Source organism: Taudactylus pleione, unplaced genomic scaffold (assembly GCF_031769625.1).
Source record: "Taudactylus pleione unplaced genomic scaffold, aTauple2 ptg000130l, whole genome shotgun sequence".
In the NCBI taxonomy this organism is placed as follows: domain Eukaryota; kingdom Metazoa; phylum Chordata; class Amphibia; order Anura; family Myobatrachidae; genus Taudactylus; species Taudactylus pleione.
In genome coordinates, this window is record NW_028284532.1 from 2,171,953 (window position 1) to 2,194,240 (window position 22,288).

Here is a 22,288-nt window from a genome sequence, read left to right on the forward strand (position 1 = left end):
TGATGTCATCGGGTTTCCTTTCTATGTGGGGAATCCTGTAGGGGTGTTGGGGAGTTCCAAACTGAAATCTCACAGTAATACTGAAATCATTGCAGCCTGGATCTAATAGCAGTATATATATATAAGCTGCTATCGCAGCCACATAACACTTGAGCTATCTGTTTTATTTTATGGTGCATGAGAGATTTAACAAAGCCCCTGCTGAACCAAATGAGTCTCCAAACTTAAATAAAAAAATAAAAACATGTATTAAATTAAAAATAAATAAAATACACAAGCTACTTTCTCCCCTAACATCCTCCCTAGCTAAATAAAACCCCTCCAGGCATTCAAATTAATTTCTGAACTGTAATGCCAGGAATGTCACACAGAATAAAAGTCACTCCAACATGTTTTCATATGGCGCCAGTGCCTATTCCAACATACCTGTAGGATTTGTGCAGTGCTGCTACTAGCCAGAAAGGAGCCTGCGGAGCATCTTATACTGCACAAAATAGCAGCATAACATCATTAACAGCCCTAACCGAGGTGGACGCCTCGGGCCTATGATTTACTATGAAACAGAGATCACTTTTGTGTTTTCAATACGAGTACAATTAAAATAATCTGAAGCCAAAAACACTTGTAACTGATGATTAATAGGTGTCTGGCCGTATTTCCTGTCCTTATAAGTGTGCAGAGAATGTTAGAGAGAATATACATTTATTGTCAAAAAATGGAAGATAAAATACAACATTGGGAAACAGATAAACGCATGGTAACAAATTGTAATTACATTTTCTAGACACTTTGCCATAGACGCTGAAATATAAGAGAGCACCATCTTCCATGGTAACCTGGCCTTTTGTACCATTATTATGTTATTTATATAAAGCAAACCTTTTACTGGCCACGTCATATGATACACGATTACACAGCAAGTATGTTAGAGAAGACATGTAAGGCACATTATAGCAGAGAACCAGGCCTTATACAAGATAAAGGTGAGAAGTGGGGAGCAGTTCAATGAGGATGAAACAAGGATAATATCAACAAATCATCTCTCCCAGTTTATTTAAGCCATAAATAAGGCAAAACGCTACTATTTTAGGAGAAAACACAATACAGATAATAAAGAAGGGAGTGGTCCTAAAGTGACAGCAGGGGTAACTTTGAGGTGACGTGCTTCATGTTACACCATGCAATTTTCCAAATTCATCTACATAGCTTGTTGGAGATTGCTTTCCACAGACCATGAAGTGGGCCTGCATGGATAATAGGATCACCTTCAGTGTAAATAGAGAGTACTTAAGGTGCATACATACTGGGCGATTAAAGTGGACGACTGAACAATAACGATATCGTTATCGTTCACTTTATCGTCCATTTTTTACCTAAACGATGAACGATAATGACGACGATGCATGTCGTTCGTCTTCATCGTTTATCTGGCAAACATGCAGGCCAACCTGACGATATTGTCAGGTTTGTGCATGTTGGAGAATGGGGTAGAGAGCCCGTCGCTGAACGATATCGTTAATGATATTGTTCAGCGGGTGTGCTCAATGTCATGGAAGACATTGAGCACACCCTGCCAGGGACACACTGGACGATATTGCTCAGGGAGCATATTGTCTAGTGTGTATGCTTCTTAAGAGATGAGATCGCAACGCTGACAACCTAAGCTGATCCTAACCTCTCTCTCTGCTGTACTGGCCAGTTCAAATTCAGCTTTTCCAACTACTTTTTGCCAGCAATAGATAAGAATGGTGCCTCATGCTGTAGCCCTGACTGTCGGCATTATAATACACCACAAGGTTCCAGATGTGCACCTGCTGAATTAGGCTCAGATTTATAAGGCTTGCTCCAACTAGGCAGCTTTTGATGTTTCCCAACCTCTATTCCATCAAAATTGAGCCCCACATCCCCAATATCTGCCACATATCACTCACTTGTATAAAATAAGTGTACTCTGCCAGTAATTGAATATATCCACTTACCAATGTGCACACATCAATCAAATAAATTGCTACTGGGAAAAGTTGTACTATTGCAAAATGTCTTTACAGTTAAATGATAAAAGTTGATGGGATGACTGAAATGGACGAGTAGTACTATCACCTTGAGTGAGTGGACCTTAGGCAGACAGCTTACAGTCTATACAATAACTATGAAGTAGTATCTGGAGTTAGTTGTACAGCGATGATCCATACAGTGAGAACAGTACCTCATTCACTAATGTTTTCCGGGTATTGCTGTGACAACAAAGGTTTCTTCTTTGAGAGCCCACTTTCATAATCACGTAATGCTACATGATAACAGGGCACACACAGGTGGGAGGGGGAGCTATAAAATCACATTACAGAGGCCTACGCAATGGAAACGTGTCCCTGAACAGACATATCCCTGTAAGCAAATGCAACAGTTAAGCGTAAGGTTGAGGCATTTATTGACTTCCAAGTACACAAGAGAACATATTGCTGGTGGCAAAATAAATAGACTTTCATTTCTCTCTTATTACTGGAAGCTGTAAATCACTCTTACATTCCGTTTCATGGCATATATATGTATGGTACATACACACAGTTATCTACGTAATTACTTTCCAGGGTTAGGCCAGAGAGAATACAAAGTGCCGTTTCCATAGCGTAATAGCTGGATGAGAGGTACAGTAAGGACACTTTTGCAACGGGGAAAAAAAAAATGAAGCAGAAATAGACAGAACTTTATATAGGAGATATATTTAGTTGATAACCTGAAGCAGGAAAATGTTGAATCCAGCGAGAACATTAATATCCCTTATTCAGATAGCATCAATAACAGTAGCCTTAGGCCACAGGCAGAGCTAAATCCAGCTGTGGATATAGTATAAGTGGCCAGTTACAAATCATGAGCTTCAGTGATAGTATTCAAATAATGTTGCTATAATAACCCATCAGGCTTTCCCAGGGCTTATGCACAACCTCTGGCCTGCTACTGCTAGCAGGCCAGAGGTTGTGCATAAGCCAGAGGTTGTACAACTTCAATTCACCAGAGCTACAAGATGATGTGAACACATAACTCTTTTGTCAGGTTATATAAATTAGGCCCTAAAACCCATTTGGATGCTTTCTTGTGAGATATATACATCTGCAATCATTCAAGCATTTGTTTCCTTTACATACATTAACATACTTTGTTTTTATTTGAAGATTTCCCAATAAGTAGTGTAGTGTTAAATCACAACTCTGGATAGAAGACCAATTTGTTACTGCACCCGGCTATGACCCTCCACCTTCTGCCTGGCCCTAGCCAAGGGCTTGTCTCATAGTCCTCCTGCGTAGCCTGCAGACTACTGTGCTTTCATCCTCCTGCAAACAAAAATACATCACTTTAATAATAATAATAATACTACATCACTTTAGTAATAATAATAATAATAATAATAATAATAATAATACATCACTTTAGTAATAATAATAATAATAATAATAATACATCACTTTAGTAATAATAATAATAATACATCACTTTAGTAATAATAATAATAATAATACATCACTTTAGTAATAATAATAATAATAATAATAATAATAATAATAATACATCACTTTAGTAATAATAATAATAATAATATTAATAATAATACATCACTTTAGTAATAATAATACTAATAATAATAATACTAATACATCACTTTAGTAATAATAATAATAATAATAATACATCACTTTAATAATAATACATCACTTTAATAATAATAATAATAATACATCACTTTAATAATAATAATATTATTATTATTATTATTATTATTATTAACAATACATGCATGTGTGTGCTCATTTGTTTCTGTACTGTGTGAGGCGCTGCGGAACCCTTGTGGCGCCATATAAATAAAGGATAATAATAATAATGCGTGCATGTATTGATTGCTGACATGCTGAGCACATATGATTTTGGTTAAAAAAGAAAACATCACTTAAAAAAGAAAACTTTTGCAGGTTGCCAAGTAAAATAAGACGACCATCATTTCAGGTGGATGCATAATTCAAAACTTTCTGCACAAATCTCCAATTGCTTTATGTAATGGGCAGTGTCTGCCTATAAGTGTGTCAGGACATATCTGCCTATCACAATACCAGACTGGATTTCTCACAAGAATGTTGAGGCTATATAAGAACAGTCATAGGTGCGGGATTGTACTCCGCATGATGGCAGTGAAGTGCCTTCGGAATGGGTGGCAAATGTACTTTGGGACCAGTACCAACGCTAAGTTTCTCTCACACCCCATAGAGGTGAGGAGGAATGTTAGTGATGTCTGGCTAACGTATTAAAGGATAATGCGCAGCCGATCCCTGCGACAGCAAAATCAATTCCAGACTGAGGGGTCTTTGTACTAAGCCTTGGAGGGAGATAAAATGGAGAAAGATAAAGTCGCAACCAATCAGCTCCTAACTGTCATTTTTCAAACACAGACTGTAAAAGTGATAGGAACTGATTGGTTGGTCCTTTATCTCTCTCCAAGGCTTCCTACACAGACCCCTATTTGTGCAACATGGGCGTGTGTATGACATGGCGGCATGTGTGTCACAAAATCAGAAAATGTGTAACCGCCTGTGTATTTTATGTATGAGGAAAGCTTTTATCTATAAAGTAATTAAACCAACAATGACACAAGCAGCCTGTATGGAAGTACGGCCAGACATACTGAACAGAAGCATAACATAGCATCAAATTAACTGTGCTGAAAAATGATATTTAATTTGACATCATGTACTAATATATGTTCATGCCCAGCTGCAAGAGTAGCTATAACCAAAGTAAGATAGCAACCCAGAACAAACTTCTGTAAATGTTAGGTTATGACTACCACACCCAGGAGGGATCACAATAAAACACTTTTAATAAGTCACTAATAATGACTTTACTATAAATAGAAAAGCAGATAATTCTATTTAAAACATGAGCCCATCAACTAAAGGCCATATAATCCAATTGAACACAGTGATGCTTTAATGAGCTTTTTTTCTTCTTCAAAATGATAAATTTAATTAGTATGCATCCTGCTAAGTCAATTTAGTGGAACCCAATTGAAGGAGCTGGGGTCGTAATGACAAACATGCAGTGGCTATTTATTATTTTTAAGACTCACAATACTCTCCAGAAAACCTCTTTCATACATCAGAGCTTGGAAACAGACGTACGATGGGAGATAGAGAACAGCAGAACCAGGATCTAATCTACTCAGTTCTTTCCTGTATTACGTACTTTATGTTCTTCTTTGCTTTGTGAGGTTAACACAATTGTTTAGGTTTATTAACACTGTTTTTTTTATATCACGTCTATTTCTATGTTTTATAGGTAAGCAGGTGGAATTGTGATCTCTGTGGGGATACAATAGATTGCACCACCTGAGGAGAGGATTTGGGTCTCTGCCTTGCTGAGTATGTATTAGGCGCATTGATGTGCCTACTTTGCATCCACATGCAGGACAAGAATGTTAAAATACGGTGAAGAGATGGCTAATAAGTGGCATTGGCCTTTTTCTCCCAGCAAAATATTGATGTTTCCAGTCTCTAATGTCAGTAGGTGAAGCATCATACACCATCCAGATACAGGGGTCTATTTACTAAGCAGTGTTAGGAGACAAAGTAAATTGAGATAAGGTGCCAGCCAATCAGCTCCTAACTGCCATATCACAGACTGTGTTTGAAAAATGATAGTTGGGAAATGATTGGCTGGCACCTTATCTCCTTTCACTTTGTCTCCTAACACTGCTTAGTAAATAGACCTCACAGTTCTGTGGAATTCATTGTGCAGCATGGGGTGGAGCTAAGATGTGAATCGGGTCACCATGCCCCCCTGTACATGTCCCTCAGATCTCCCCGGGGCGGGAGGAAGATCACAATGTAAGTATGAGTAATGGTATACCCCTAAGCAGCAGTAGGTTTTTTTCAAACATCGGAACGCCACCATGGAACATCGTGACCTTCGCGACTTTCATTTTCACAGCGGCTTCAGGCACACTTTAGGGAGGGGGTTAATTTATAGATAACACTTTATCTGACTGGTCGCACTATTACGACCAGATCAGATAACGCACAGGCTGGTGTGGTCGGAAAAATGCAGTGTAGCCTTAAATATGTACGAGGGGGAAAAATGCATTGTTTTTGGATTTCCACAGTGATACGGTATCACTTCTGATATTGGTCCTGATTCAGAGATGGATGCAGTTAGTACAGCTGCTGCATTTTGTACACAGCAACTGTGCTAAAATATGAGAAAACTGCAGGAGGCCTCTTATGATCAGCTGCTGCGCCCGGATAAACTACGTGGTCATCAGACATCTCAGTAAGCCTCAAATTACTCAGGACATCCAGTCACATCAGGCTGCCAGGTCCAGCGAAGTTGAATCCAAGGACGCTGCCACTGGCTTCGGCATGCCCAGAAAACAGAGCCGACACACCCCAATTTTCTGTAACGCTTCCTGACGCCGCCAGCAGCATGTCAATAATGCTGCGGTATTTGGGGCACTGCGAGCGACATCGCAGCCCCAGATCTGCACAGGTGCAGTGCGGTTATTGTGCATGCGCAGAACTAAACACATTGGAGATGTGCGTACACATTGGGTTTACGTACAACTCTGAATTAGGCCCATTGTTTTCAATGCAGAGCACTTTTTCATAAGAGCTTTAAACAATACCAACAGTAAAGATAATGAGAAGTTACTATGAATGATGAAAGACATAACTGCCTAGTATGGACAAATGTTAGAGCAGTTGTTTTAATAAGCATTAAAAATTGACAATAGATACCAGCGATAAACAACAGGCGGCCCAAGGGTCAGATTTTGGCCTGAAAGTGGTGAAATGCTGCCCTCCTGACTGGAGTCATTTCTCCTAATGTATCATTAGGAAGATGACGAGAGTGAGCGCACTATAGGCCTGATTTAGAGATGGAAGCAAACCCGATACTTTCGCAGCTGAGTGATTATCGGTGGTCTGTACATACGAGTCGCGCAGCACATGCTCCAGATTACATTACAGCCGTCAGTTTCAGTGAGTATTTGCCCGCAGTGTGATTGACAGATCGGGAGCATTTGTGGGGGGTAACAGAAAAGTGGTGACTAAAACGCAGGTGTGTCATGACCGCCACGGGGGCATGCCACAGCTAGCGAATGAGGTCCTGTACGCAGTCCAAATCACTTCCACAACTTATATACTTCAGCCATTCTGCACGACCATATGGTTACTCAGAAATCCAATGATCGGCCCATGTGCATGCGATAGATGCGTCTGTGTACAAGTCGCTGATTGGCGATGCAAAAGAGGGCGTATCAATACAAATCTTGGCGGCTGCATATTTTCGCATAACTGCTGCGTTCGGGATCACAGTTGCTGTGGCATTGGCGGTCATCACTGAATCAGGCCATATATATATATATATATATATATATATATATATATATATATACACACATACACACACACACACACAATCACACACACACACACACAGTATATATACATACACACACACACATACACTGCATGTAGCTGGTTAGATCATGATTGGGTGGTGGTGTTTTATCACCAATATCACCAGATTGACCAGCAAGCCACATGTTAATCTACTGGATTCGCTAAATGTTCCTTGATCTCTTAATGTGGCCTGACCACTTGTACAGCCCCTCAAAGTGATCATCTTGATAGTAACTGGCATACTGTAATATGTAAAAATAATCTTTGAAATGAGCAGAATGTCCCCAGTGGCCATAACAAATGACATGCATAAGAAGCGCAACCTATCACAGCCAGTATAGCTGCAATGCACATTTCTTTCCCATTCCACCTGACAATTCAACCAGCGCTTGTCTCTTTCTTCCAATTAACTTTATAGGAATGAATCAGTGCAATGATTAATAAGATATCTAGGATTCAGCTTGAGGTGCTAGAAGATCAATAAATAGATGATGGGAAGTAATAAGTGAGCCAGCAAGGAAAGAGATAGAGAGGGAGCGCAGATGAAAGACAAGAGAGGGCATTTATACACTGTATATTTCTATGTAGCGCTGACATTAAAACCATTTTATGGTCTAGTAGAATAAAGCATTATGAGGACATTATTCTCTAATTCCCAATTAAGCCTTCAGCTTCCTTATTAGCACATCCCATAATCATTTACTACCAACACTAATCTAATGCATTAGACGTCTGCCTCTGTATGGTGCAGCTGTGTGGATAATGCTGTGCAATATAATGCAGAGCACTCGCTCTTCTGTAACGACAGGATTCTAGGCTCAGCTTGTTATTTTTACTGTTCCATTAAAGTGACTGCTATTAACAGGGCTTTACTGTTTTTGTACAGAGCATTAGTTGCAAAATAAAAATAAAATGTACTAAGAGTGGCGTCATGTGGGCGGGTGCTGGCCGTACCCGGGAGTCACCCTCGGAGGGGTCGACACTATGTGACATTCTCCTGCAGCACTCGGCTCTTGTCATAGAAGAGAAGCCGACAGCTCAGTTTCCGGGAGCAGCCCAGCATCTCTGGTGATGCTGGGCTACCCCTGAAGGGATGTAATTGGAATACCCATGAGGCCACGCCCCCTTTACTTTAGGCCATGCCCCATTTTTGGGCGTGGGCACCACTTCGGCGTGCAGGGACAAGGGTGAAATATAGGTGCGCACCGGGTGTCACCAGATATGGTGATGTCTCTTTATACTAACCTACTTTTTTGTGATTTAGGTGTTTAGCCTTTGACCTGCCTATCATGGCGGAGGGCCACTGGAGTTTCTATAATGGAGGTTGCATGCTCAATGGACCTGACTCAGAGTTGTGCGTCCTTTTTGCATAGCTTTTAAGAGGAAAAGTCGCATGAAAAGATGCTCGGCGCTATTGAGTCATACCACGGAATGGCGCGACTAGAAGCACTGCTTAATGCGCAACGAGGCTAGATGCATGTTGACACATCTGTATAACATCAGTTCCATGAAGCCATTCTCTAAAGTAGAGGTTCCCAAACTCTGTCCTCGAGGCACCCTAACAGTTCAGGGTGTAATGGATATCCATGCTTGAGCACAGGTGACTTATTCAGTGCCTCTGTCAATTTGATTTAGCAATGTGTGCTCAACCATGGATCTCCTTAAAATCTGAACTGTTAGGGTTTCTTGAGGACAGAGTTTGGGAACCACTGCTCTAAAAGGATAGAGAATAGATACAGGAATATGGGAAATCACATTGGAAAAGTTAATCCTACCATTTGGCTGCAATTTGATACCCCCAATAAAGTGGGCGCTTATTATTCCAGATGAATTTACGGAAAATGATTGGGCAGGATTGGGAAAATAGGACAAATTTACATCTGCAAAAATCACCTCATTTCATGACCACCCCACCCAGATACCCTGGAAATCCAGTGTCTGCTGGAGAATGCATAAAAGAGGGCCCAAAGGTGAATTAGAAGAAATGGTGAAAAGAGGAGCAATCCTGGCGCATACACTGATGAATCATCATGCATGGTCCAAAGTGCCCTATGGGCCAGTATCTCATAACACAGTATCAAACGCCAGTGACATGCGGTGAGGTAAATGGCTGGGGAGGCACGCATGTATAAATGGCTGGGGAGGCACGCATGTATAAATGGCTGGGGAGGCACGCATGTATAAATGGCTGGGGAGGCACGCATGTATAAATGGCTGGGGAGGCACGCATGTATAAATGGCTGGGGAGGCACGCATGTATAAATGGCTGGGGAGGCACGCATGTATAAATGGCTGTGGAGGCACGCATGTATAAATGGCTGGGGAGGAACGCATGTATAAATGGCTGGGGAGGCACGCATGTATAAATGGCTGGGGAGGCACGCATGTATAAATGGCTGTGGAGGCACGCATGTATAAATGGCTGGGGAGGCACGCATGTATAAATGGCTGGGGAGGCACGCATGTATAAATGGCTGGGGAGGCACGCATGTATAAATGGCTGGGGAGGCACGCATGTATAAATGGCTGGGGAGGCACGCATGTATAAATGGCTGGGGAGGCACGCATGTATAAATGGCTGGGGAGGCACGCATGTATAAATGGCTGGGGAGGCACGCATGTATAAATGGCTGGGGAGGCACGCATGTATAAATGGCTGGGGAGGCACGCATGTATAAATGGCTGGGGAGGCACGCATGTATAAATGGCTGGGGAGGCACGCATGTATAAATGGCTGGGGAGGCGGCACGCATGTATAAATGGCTGGGGAGGCGGCACGCATGTATAAATGGCTGGGGAGGCGGCACGCATGTATAAATGGCTGAGGAGGCACGCATGTATAAATTGCTGGGGAGGCACGCATGTATAAATTGCTGGGGAGGCATGCATGTATAAATGGCTGAGGAGGCACGCATGTATAAATTGCTAGGGGGAGGCACGCATGTATAAATGGCTGAGGAGGCACGCATGTATAAATTGCTGGGGAAGCACGCATGTATAAATTGCTGGGGAGGCACGCATGTATAAATGGCTGGGGAGGCACGCATGTATAAATGGCTGGGGAGGCGGCACGCATGTATAAATGGCTGGGGAGGCGGCACGCATGTATAAATGGCTGAGGAGGCACGCATGTATAAATTGCTGGGGAAGCACGCATGTATAAATTGCTGGGGAGGCACGCATGTATAAATGGCTGGGGAGGCACGCATGTATAAAAACACAGTTTGTTTTATAAAAACACTGGAGCATGACAGGGAGTATGACAGAGGAGGGAGTATGACAGGGGAGGCTATGCTCTGACTGCATGTCTGTGTCAAACGCATTACTAGCACCATGGCTAAGCAGAACATGGTAAGAGCTAGGGATTGAGCAGAAACGACAGTAGCTGCAACAGCCACCTGGTTCCTCATGACAAATTCAGGCACCTTTTCAGCTGTTTAATGAACAGTACACTTTTGCTATTTATGCATAAATCTGTAGCATAAACGATAAACCTCAACAAAACTGATTATGACTTGCAAATAATATCCACCCTGTGCCACCTACACCATTTGCACAGAAAGAAAAGAGAGCGGGTGTGTTTGCCTCACATTTTCCAGGGACACTCTCAAAACAATAATTAGATGTGGGGGTGTCACAATATGGAGCATGTGATGTAATTATGGGAATATGATTATGCAAATTAGTAGGTAGGATCACATTTAAAAAACATTCCCCCTTCCTCCCCCTGCACACACATACACAAATATTACTGACAAGGCAGCTGTGACAGTTTCAATAGTAAAACCACATATCTGTGTGTCTGGATTAGGCCAGGGCATAAGTGTAACTGCTCTTTGACCTTGTGGCAGTGTCCAGGGACCCTGTCGAGTAATGCTGCCCATCCACTAGGCGATTAAACCTAGCAATGGAGCGATAACGACGGTCGTTATTGCTCCATCGCTTGGTAATCGCCCGCAAATCGGGCAGTAAAAGGTTAAAAACGACCAGCGATGCGCGCGCCCGCTGATCGTTTTTTAACATGAATCATTGCTCGAACATGACGGTCAACCTGACGACCGCCGTCAGGTTGCCATGTTCGGGGATGATTGATCTATATACACTGAACGTCTGAACGTTCAGTGTATGCACTTCACCCCGCGGGAGAGGACGGCGTCGTAATCGTGCCATCGTCCCCGCATCATGTAATGGATGGGCAGCTTATGGGGAGTGTCTATTTTTAGAAGAATGGGCAATAAGATGCCCAATAGCGCTATTAGCATGTGCCAGTTACATACCCATTATCAGCAATACATAATAAGCTGCCCATTAGTTGCTGTGGTAATGACCAGTAAGGAACATCCAACATATCACTCTATAGAGGAGCTAATATCATCTTCTCGTTCTCCAAATTCCTGGCTGGAGATCTAACTATAGCAATGCCCTGGCAGAACTCACTATCACACTTGAAGCTTCTATTGGCCACAGGAGATCCAGTGTCACAGTGAGCACCACTCTGTCAAGTTGGAGGAGTTAAATAAATAATTAATATTAAAATCAAACATTAAAAATATCTTGTAACATTGGACCTGGCACTGTTACAGAAATCCTAGGTCTGTCCCAAGAAAATTCGGTAGCTGGCAGGGTATGTAGTTATTATACCTCCACCGGAAGGGTTAGGGTGCGGGGAGGAGGTTAGGTTGCAGGAAAAGCGGGTTAGGAAGTGAAGGGGGGAGGGTTAGCATACTTACGGAGCCGCTTCGGGATATTGAGCATCGTAGCATTTTGACAACCGGCATCCCTACTGTCGGTCTCCCATACCCAATCCACTGGCAGCTGTGAGTTCTATAAGTTATACCCCTTTTACACCGGAGCTAAAACCTGGGTTTTTGAAGGGTTAACCCGGGCAGCTCCCTGGTGTAAAAGGGCAGAGGGTTGGATCGCCAGGTCGAGTGACCCGGCAATCCAACCCAGGTAACTAGCAGGGTTTAACACGGGCGTAGCCCGTGAAGCCCTGCTATGGGAACAGCGCACTCCGGGTCACGATGACCTGGAGTGCGCTGCTAGCCGGCCGATTGGTCCGGCTTCAGTGGCACTTGGAGATGACGTCATCTCCAAGCGTCCACTTTCACTCCGCAAAAGCCGGGTCTATGCAGACCCGACTGCGGTGTGAGCGGCGCTGACTCGGGAATATCCCGAGTCAGCGCCGGCAAAATTCCGGGTCTGATCCGGATAGGAACTTTGTTCCAACTTCGGGTCAGACCCGGAATTTAGGTGGAAAAGGGGTATTACTGAAACCCTTCCAAAACTAGAACACTAGGGGGTGTCATACTTTATACTTCAATCTATTTCAGCTTCACTATCTGATTTAAAGGACTTCACTTAAACAAAGAAGCACCCAAATGAACACTATATCCAGTGGCGTATCTATAATGGGTGCAGTGTGTGCGGGGCCCCCGGGTGAAGGGGGGCCCCGCACCGCACCCATATTATTTTAGACTTACCTGTCCGTGGTCCCACGTCGGTTGTCTGCGCTGCTCAGAACACCTAGAGTGTGCCCGGAGTCTACTGCGCATGTGGAGAACGCCAGAAAAATGGCCACTCTACTGCTCGGAGTCTACTAAGGCTCCGGTGGATGGCTAGCCGCGTCAGTCAGCTGCCGTCCACCGGGGAGAGAGGAGGGGACCCCGCACGAGGAGTGCACACGGGCCCTCTCCTCTCTTAAGACGCCCCTGACTATATCAATTGGAGGCAGTCATAGGGGCCGATTCAATTAGCCGCAGGGGCTTACCTTATGACTGCAGCTCTACTATTCAATGACTGCTCCAGGTGATAAAGCATGGAGCCACAAGTCTGTGGTAAATTGCATCAAGGGGTGAAGTCCTAAGTGGATGAAACATGCTGGGAAGCTGCCTCCTCCTGCCTTATGAACTTTAAACTGTTTTATCAGATAAGAATTTATTTAAAAAATTCTTATTACTTTTAAATATGTCATTTTTTCCTCTGTGTATTTTTATGACTGACCTATAGTTCTGTGAAAGCTTTTTATGGTATTTATTAAGTAGATTAATTATCTGAAATCTGTATGAAACAACAAAAGGATTGTTTATATATCATGCACAGCACATAGCACTTTGTAGCACTGTTTGCACAATTGCAGAGTAACTAGCTGCTGCTATAATTAATCTTTGCGGATTTATTGATTTTGATTTTGTTGATATATGTTTGGCCCTTCTTTTTATACATGTGAATAAAATGTTTTAAAGCTATTTCTGGAAGCTAAAACTAATTATTTTATGTACTTTATTTCACTATATACTTTTTGATTAATATAGCACGTATATATATTGCACATTTTTTGCACTTTATTTCACTAAACAAGTTGATATAGATTACCTATAGTTTGTTTTTTTCAACACGCCAGTCACTTGGATTGACTATATGTAAACATAACTACCGTATATACTCGAGTATAAGTCGACTCGAATATAAGCCGAGGCACTTAATTTTACCACAAAAAACTGGGAAAACTTATTGACTCGAGTATAAGCCTAGGGTGGGAAATGCAGCAGCTACAGGTAAATTTTAAAAATATGGTATTACCAGCAGATGAGCAGCTTTGTGGACGGCTTTGCATAGCGCTGTGCTATGGAAAGCCGTCCGCCCCCCACTGACAGCGCCGGGCAGGGGGAAAGTCGCTCAGTGTGTATACACTGAGCGGCTTTCCCCCCAGCGATGACAACGATCATCGCTGTCCATACACGCTGGGTGTGTATGGACCTTTACTCCGCAAACCATGTATGTATGCACTTTATTATGTTCATCTTCTTTTTTTTTTACTTTACTTTTATACATTCAGCTGAGACCCCAGGCTTCCACTACAGTGGAAGCACATTCATTAGAAGCAGCGGCACCCAGCAGTTATGCTGCTCTGGATAACAGTGACCCCACTGTCAGGATGTGCGCATTGCAACTAGTGAGGGCATCTTGGCTTCTCATCAGCACCCCTCGCCGCTAACTGCTCTGGCGAACGGTCCACGGGGGGTGGGTTGCGGGCGCCGCTCACCTAGCTCACCCGGAAGCAGACAGAGCAAATGGCTCCACAGGGGAGGGCGGGGGTTTGCGGGCGTCGCTCACCCGGAAGCATACAGAGCAGAGCAGGTCACCAGCGCAGTGGAATCAGACAGGGCAGCGTACCCAGGGGATATCTGACACTGCTACCGCCGGCCACCTCAAGCAGGTACTTTTCATTGTGGTCCTGGAGCATCACTCGAGTATAAGCCGAGGGGGGGCTTTTTCAGCCAAAAAAAATGTGCTGAAAAACTCGGCTTATACCCGAGTATAAATGGTATACCTGTATTCAATTATTTTCCAATAATCATAAGGTGAAATATTTAAAGAAGTGAAAAAATTACTTTTGAATGAATGAACCCAGTGGTCATGTGACTGCCACTTCCAGGGCTGACCTCTGACAGAGCGGTGGTTCCAGTCAGTATTTTCCACCAGGTTGCTAACCCTAGCCTCCCCCCAGCAGCCTGACCCTAACCTCCCCCAGCAGCCTAACCCTAACCTCCCCCAGCAGCCTAACCCTTACCTCCCTCGCAGCCTAACCCTAACCACCCCCACAGCCTAACCCTAACCACTCCCGCAGCCTATCCCTAACCTCTCCCAGCAGCCTAACCCTTACCTCCCTTGCAGCCTAACCCTAACAACCCCCGTAGCCTAACCCTAATTGTCGTCATTTTGCAAATGTCAACATTTCAGATGTCTACACTGTGAACATGTTGACAATCTGAGGATATCGATATGGTGCCTCTCGATCCATGTCGACATTGTGGTGTCAACATTATGAATGTTGACATGGTAACTGCCGTCAATGTCACCTTAACCCATTACTTGTTTCAAAGCACCTCTGTTTAAGCATGGAAATCTTTAAAACCTGAACTGTTAGGGTACTTTGAGGACCGAGTTTGACATTGGCTTTTACCCCAGCTAAGGGTACAGTGAGTGCAGAGGATCAATTACTTTTTGTTTACACAATTTTTAAACGTCACATCAATTTTTTTTTAATGTCAAGGTAGGAAGTGCCAGGGACGTAGGCTTCATTGCAGCGTGCCCCCAATGCGCAATACCAGCGGTGGCCAACCTGTGGCTCTTGAGCCACATGCGGCTCTTCCGTTGTTCTGATGCGGCTCCCCTGACTGACACTGACTGCCTCCTCTGATAGGCACACAACTGGTCAGAGGAGGCTCGTCCTTTGCTGTAGCAGTCTGCTCTGCTCTGGAGGCATGTATAGGCGATGCGGTGATGTCACGCAGCAGGGTAAGAGCTGGGGGGATTTTTCATTTGTTTTTTCATTATATTTGTAACATGTTAGGGGGCTGGAGTGACCCGGGGAGAGACGGGGGTGCTGGAGTGGCACATTTGGGTCTCCTGTGTTGACACATGAGGGTCTGCTGGAGTGACACACGAGGGGCTGCTGAAGTGACACATGGGGGGTTCCACAAGAGAGGCTGCTGGAGTGACAAATGAGGGGCTGAAATGACACATGCGAGAGACTGGAGTGACACATGGAGGGGCTGGAGTGATGCCAGGGGGGGTTGGATTGCATTATATGAGGCTGGTTTTTTTTTCAAAGTATTTTCTGTGGATGTGGCTTTTTCAGTGTATTTTATGTGGATCTGGCTTGATCCAGTGTATTTTATTTGGATTTTTCAATGTTTTTTTTTATATTGTTCTGGCTTTTTCTTTCCCTTTAATAGTTTCCTCCATGGTGATTCTGTGCATGTGCTTTAACATGCTCCTACGATCATACCAGGGGTGTGGCCTAGCTGACCATGCCCCTTTTTGCATGTGCGCCTTCGGCGTGCGCATGATCTCAACTCTTTGACATACCTACAGATATTTTTGGGCTCTTTGCCTCTGACTGGTTTGCCACCCCTGTCAATATGATGATTTGCGCCATTGAGCAGCGGGGCTATGATGATGTGATTTACCTCAATTGCGTCAGGCCACGGAATCGCTCACTACACTGGGAAAAGTGGCTGGATGTGGGAGGCTGGCCACTCACCCAGGAGTCTGTGGGAGCCAGGGCCGTAACTAGACTTTTTGGTTCCCTGTGCCAGAGAGAGCATTATATATATAATACACAATATAGAGTATAAGGAGGGGCTCTAGACTGCACACCCTAATAGTAATGAAAGGTGCCATCATGCTGAGATTTTAAAGTGACATACAAAATACAGAGTTGCAGATGCACTATGCGATCATTACTGTATACATATACTCCATATTGTGTATTTATACACACATCTGAAGCCTGAGATTGCTCCAGTCTAGATTTGCACCCCTCCCCCCACCCTCTCATATGTTTTTAAGCAGGGACCTAGCATTTCACTGCACCAGGCATAATTACAGTAAGTCCTATTTATATAGTTAGTGTCAGTTTATTTGGGGTGAGCGTTTGGGTGTGGGGCCCCCTGAGCTGTTCCGGCTGGACCTCTCCAGGGCATCACCATTTAATACATATAGTCACTTTGTATATCACTTTCATGTTTGTTTATTGTTTATGTATTTTTCCACACATATTCTACCCTTATCATTATTATAACACTTGTTAATTACTTTACACACCTGATACTTTAACACTTCACTGTCACCCTTTTTTTTTTGTGATGCCCTGGGGAGGTCTTTGGCTGGGCTGACTTTTGGGGTGACCTGCGTCCCAGATGTGAACCCCAGAGTGTAAGGGACCTGCTCAATGAGGTGACCTTGACGCTGGTGGGCAGGCCCGTATCAGTGGCCGCTGCGAGAATGTCTGCAAGTCTTCCCGGATTTTTAAAGCGGCAACAATTTTAAAGACAAAACCAGCTTGGTTTTGCCTTTAAAATTATTGCGACTTTAAAAATACGGGACGACTTGCAGAGATTAACGCAGCGGCTGCAGCTCGCAACCTATAACACAGACCCCATAAAGTTTAACTTTTGAAGGCTAAATGAACTGATTATCTCTCCACTGGGTTCCAGTGTCCTGCTTGTGTACATGAGAAGAGAGGTCAGTAGCTGTGTGCATTTCATTCCTGGGTGGGAGAGGCCACTGATGTCCATTAGGGATGAACATCGATGGTTGATGTTTACAGACCATCAATGTTTTCTTTTCAATGGCTTCTTGGGTGAAAATGGCAACTATGGAAATAAACCTTATTGGTGGCAGAATTTGGAAATTGATAGTGAGTGTGTGATATTACAGGGATATTAATATTTCATACATAGACCAGGTGGTTGTTTTTGATTAATCCTTTGTCACGTCCATATATCGCAGCCTAAAAAGTGTTGATCCATGACACATCCATAAAGATTTTAATGTATTTAAACCAATTGGAATATTGTTCTTTTCATTGCCTTTTGTGTTGTTAGTGCAGCATTCTGGGGTGCACCAACCGACACCCGAATGACATTGTACTTTAAAAAAAAAAAAATATTGTATTTGCTTGGCTATAGGTTTGTTATCATTATCCCTATTGTGCGGGTATATTCTCTATAGGAGTTCATTTTGAAAATATGCAGTGGCTTGGGCAACCTTTAATGAATTCCACATAACAACTTTACATATGCAGTTGACTGGCAGTGATCTCAGAGGTTACATGGTCATAGGAAACATTTCCATAGCAACTTGTGTATAGTACCATCTGCCCGGCTTATTGAATTACCAGAACAGATGCGTTTCTACAAAAAGTGGAAGTAGTTTTCAGGCATCATTTAATTTTAACATCTGCATTTTAAAATGCACAACATGCCAGGGCTGATGCAGAGGGAGCACTACGTAACATTAGTTGGCATAGGGTATTTCAGCACTGCACATTCCCAGAATGCAAACATATCTAAATGCACAATTTCAGAGTTAATGCATTACATGTGTATATACGACTGTAATGTGGCATATCTGTGGTACATGTTATAGGGCAGGTTAAAATACAGGCTGCTGATGATGATGACTTGTCGCAAAACAGTTGCACATACTGCTGATATGAGATATGCATATGAACCTATCCATAATCTTGCGCCAAATAGCCCCGTCTGGTGTGCCACAGACTTTAAAACTACAGCGCGCCAGGTGACCTTTCACACACTGGGCCTGATTCAGACCCGTTCGCAAGCAGCTACTCGCCCGCAGGGCGGGCAAATGAGAATATGCTAATCAATGCCTTCGCCATAACAAAACGGACGCCCCCATTATTCTGCAATGCTCCTCCTATAGCTAGCGAGATACAGAAGTTAGCGAATGAACCACTCTGTAATCTTTTTTTTGGCGTTTGTGCTCGCAGGGATTTTTCCCCCTGCAAACATGTGATTTTTCAATTGTCTATTGGTTTATCACAGCATATGTTAAGCAAATGAGGGGTATAATGTAATTAATTAACATACGTGTTGAACAAATGTTTTCCTTTGTGTTTTTTTTGGGTTAACCCTTCGTGATTTTTTTTTTTTAATTATAAAAAAAAAATAAAAATTAACACACACACTTAAAAGGTAATTGTTTATAAAACAACATTTACGCAAAAGAAGAAAATAATACTAGCTTCAGGATACTTTGCTATACTAACATGTTTCGATAAGCACCAACAGTTATTTGGTTAATTAAGCCAATTCGCTCCTACAAACGCACCAGAGCAATTGGGCATCCAATTAGCCCTGTTATTAGCAAGAAGTTTGCAGACTATTAGGTGATTGCATTGTTGGCTCCGAAATAGTAACATCACTAGTTACATCGGTTACATTAGGTCAGGCTTGTCCAACCCGCGGCCCGCGGGCCACATACGGCCCAGGTCGGCTCGTAATGCGGCCCGCATACCTCTCAAGTGTCCCGGATTCAGCGGGACATTCACGTTATGTCCCGCTGTTCCGGGATTGCTCACTGTAGTCCCGGCGCCCCCAGACCACGCCCCCACGCTCTCCTTCACTCACTGTGCCGCCAGCGTAATTGCGCATGCTGGGCGGTCACAGTGGCGTAGCAGTACTCTGTGGTGGCCGCGGCTCCGTCGGGTGATTTCTGCGCTCTGCTTACAAGCGATACTGCCTGGTAAGCAGAGCTTGGTACAGTAGCTGTGTGGGGGTGTTTGACTGGGGTACTCAGCTTGAGGCAGGGGATTTGTGGGGTGTTGGGGTAGCTTGGTACAGGAGCCGGGGGGGTGGGGGACTCAGCTTGATGCAGGGGGTGGGGGATGGGTGAGAGAGCTTGGTACAGGAGCCGGGGCACTGGCATGGCATATATACTGGAGGGGGCACTGGCATGGCATATATACTGGAGGGGGCACTTCCATCGAAGCAAATATGGATGCATTGGTGGCTGAGAAACAATGTCAAACATCTCACTAACTTCATTTCTAAGTAAGTTTAATATGTTAACTATGTTTTCTATGTTTTTTTTGGATGATCAGGTATCGGTTACTGTTATTTTATTTTATGTGTGGCCCAAACCAAATTTTCATCTTCTAATGTGGCCCAGGGAAGGTGAAAGGTTGGACACCCCAGCATTAGGTATTAACGAAAAGACTATCAGTCTTGCGGGAGACCTTACCCTACCACAAGCTGGTCGATCATCCCGACCTGAGGCCTGCTCGCCGAGTGACGTATTACTATGTCCACTCTTCGTTCTCTCTCGCAGCAGTTAATTGATGTACGCCCCGAAAACGGTGTGCGAACGCTGTAGCACGCCTGCATTTTTAGACACCCCCCCGTCACCACTCACAAACGGCCCTGTCAATCAACTATCGGAAGTTACTTCCTGCTCACAGTGCGTACGAGCAAATTAATATCTGTTCGCAAAGACTCAGTCGCGCATGCGCATAACGGTGCATACACATGCGCAATTGCAGAACATCGGCCAGGGACGAGCAAGCAGCTGCTTGCGAAAGGGTCTGAATCAGGCCCACTGTTGTACCAAAAATGTGTCTTATATACATCACTAATGCAAAAAAAGTACGATGCACGAGTACCCTGGACATCGGTGCTGGCACTGCATGCAGCTGGTTTATGTAACTCGGACAATAACCTGGAAAAATAGGCAAAGGAATGAGGACCGATATGAGTGAGCCGTGCCATGCATTGTTGTGCTTAATCTGTGGCCAACTCCTTTGCAGCAAACATACAAATCCAATATACAATATAAGCGACTTTGGATGCAGCTATGATGAGAATAAGATGCTAAATTCAGCAATAAGCACAAAAGTCTGGGAAACGCAGCCCATGGCAAAGCGTCTAAGTTGCACCATGCATCTCACGCCCTATGGCACAAAAAGGATAGGATAGGACATCTGTAATTTGTGCTCAACTCTACATCAGTCCCAATGTGTGTATGGGCAGGGGGTGGACACTCTGTGTAGTGATATTCATTCCCTAACAACTTATTCCAGCCATTATTACACAATTACACAGAACAATTGTTGTTATTCTATATATTTGATGCAATTCTCCCATGGACCATGTTAATGAAAATAGGCTATTTAGTCTCTCTGGCGGCTTGTGTGAGGGATGCCTAATGCTAGCCAGTGAGACATCACATCTACTCTCATGGCAAATCTCCAGGAGAGTCACCGAGAAACTTAACCTGGATTTCTGCCTCCCGTATCATTTTCTTGTACATCAGTCTAAGGCCAGGATGTACTAAGGTTGCGGTGACCATTCCGCCAGTCACCGCAACCTTACTAATCGCATATGTACTAACATATGCAATTAGTATCGCAAAGGACAGCTCTTGCGATAAGAGCTGCCCCTATGCGAAGCAGCCAACGCCGGGTAACAGGGTCTCTGTGGGACCCTGCCCCCTCTGAGCCCCGGGAGCTTCCTGCTGGTCACCTGTGGCGAAGCGTCGGGTGTGGTAAGAAGCCCATAGGCTTCTATAGGGTGGGCGTTACCCTCTGCAGCAACAATAGTGCAGCCGGGGCTTAGTGCATATAAAAATGCGGTAAAGACCCCATTATCTGCGTTTTTACAGCATTTCTCCTTTAGTACATCCCGTCTTTAAGGATGTTCTCATTTGCAAGAGTTTGAAGTTTGAACACACTATAATACTGACCATGTAAAGTGAGTTATAGGTAATAGCTGCCTCCATTGTGGATTTGTATATGGAGAAGCATTCTGTCTTTCAGTGCGGGAGTCTGTGCATAGCAGGTATCAGGATTATGTCCCTGTGTGTGTGGGTGTTAATGTTTATGTACTTGCAGGTAGCAGATTGTCTATGTGGGTGTAAATTAACATGTTTGCAGGTTGTCCGGGTTTGTTTATAATATACACTGTGGTAATATACTTATCTACTTTTGTTATGTAGTGCCTCCTGCTAGGTAATGCCTGTGTTTATCTATAGATGATATATTAAATATACATATAGCTATTTTACTGGAAAAACTAGGTTCAGGAACTGTGGGCGGAGCTATAGAAAAACAATATATATATATATATATATATATATATATAGGTTCAGGAAAGGCATTCCTGCTGAAAAATAGCACTGTACTGTGTATGTATGTATATATATATATATATATATATATATATACATACACACACACACACACTAAATTACCAGTGTATATGTATTGTCACAACTATGTGAACTAAGATAGCATAGAAGTTGTGTAACAGTTGCTGGTTAGTATTGTCTTATAAGTGTGCCTGATTCTCACAATTGTTGCAGTGTTACACACATAGGGGTATATTACTAAAGTGAGAGTTTTTAGAAGTGGAGATTTTGCTCATAGCAACCAATCAGATTCTACTTAACATTTAACTAGCACCTTCTAGAAGATAATAGCTAGAATCTGATTGGTTGCTATGGGCAACATCTCCACTTCTAAAAACTCTCAGTTTAGT

The 22,288-nt window shown here is 43.5% G+C and overlaps 1 protein-coding gene across 3 annotated transcripts in view; it reads right to left on the reverse strand.

The window, feature by feature from the left end:
• Positions 1-22,288, reverse strand: part of DGKA (diacylglycerol kinase alpha) — a 170,290-nt gene that overhangs the window by 70,997 nt on the left and 77,005 nt on the right. For all 3 annotated transcript variants that reach the window (XM_088473074.1, XM_088473073.1, XM_088473075.1), the window contains one exon: positions 3,154-3,329. The gene's annotated coding sequence lies outside the window, so the exon portion shown is untranslated. The remainder of the gene's footprint in view (positions 1-3,153; positions 3,330-22,288) is intronic.